At 56.7% G+C, this 762-nt stretch overlaps 1 protein-coding gene across 2 annotated transcripts in view; it reads right to left on the minus strand.

The window, feature by feature from the left end:
• The window catches only part of DLGAP4 (discs, large (Drosophila) homolog-associated protein 4), a 171,533-nt gene that overhangs the window by 74,588 nt on the left and 96,183 nt on the right, over positions 1 to 762 (minus strand). The gene's annotated exons all lie outside the window — the stretch shown is intronic.

Genomic DNA, 762 nt, shown 5'->3' on the forward strand with positions numbered 1-762 from the left:
CGGCCCAGGAAAGGAGCGCGCGCCCACGTCGGCACGCGCATGCCCGAGGATGGGGGACTCCGCCTCTCGAACCGCCTCGCCAAACCGGTTCCAGCTGGAACGCTACGCATGCTCTGTGCGGGAGGTGGACCGAGGCGGGAGTTCCCACCAGTTCACCCCGGCGACACTTCGCTGTAAGGGGGGAAACCGAGGCTCCGAGGAAGCTGCCCGAGGTGGCCCTCTCATCCCTGCATAGTCAGATTGGCCCTCCGATCCTGGCTGCTCTGCGTCCTAGGCGTTTCTAGCTGTCCTCGCCACTGCATCCTTCCTTTGCTTTGCTAACCCAGAGTGCTAGAGATTGGGTTCCAATCCCGGCTCCGCCTCTGGAGGTCTGTGTGATTTTGAACAACATCCGCATTCAACCTCCCTGAGCCTTCCATTCCTCCTGCGTCAAATAAAACAAGCACACCTACGATCTTATGGAGGGCAAAGTGACCACCAACTTGAGCCCGGTTGGCAGTAGGTGGTGTCTTCACACTTCCTTGCCTTCCCGGTTGCTGGCTTCTAGCCCGTGAGTCCCCTCTCCTCAGTGAATCCAGGTCCTGTCACTGCCTTGTGGGCCTCATCTCTCCAGGCCGCACCTATGGTAAGTCTGCTAGACGCAGAGCCAACTCTTGTTCATGACCTGCCTTGCTGGGTGACCTAGGCAAGTCCTTTCCTTTCTCGCATCTATTTTCCAAAAAATGGAGAAAAGAATTTTTTTTTTTTTTTTGAGACGGAGTA

This window comes from Colobus angolensis, unplaced genomic scaffold (genome assembly GCF_000951035.1).
Source record: "Colobus angolensis palliatus isolate OR3802 unplaced genomic scaffold, Cang.pa_1.0 Scaffold8, whole genome shotgun sequence".
In the NCBI taxonomy this organism is placed as follows: Eukaryota; Metazoa; Chordata; class Mammalia; order Primates; family Cercopithecidae; genus Colobus; species Colobus angolensis.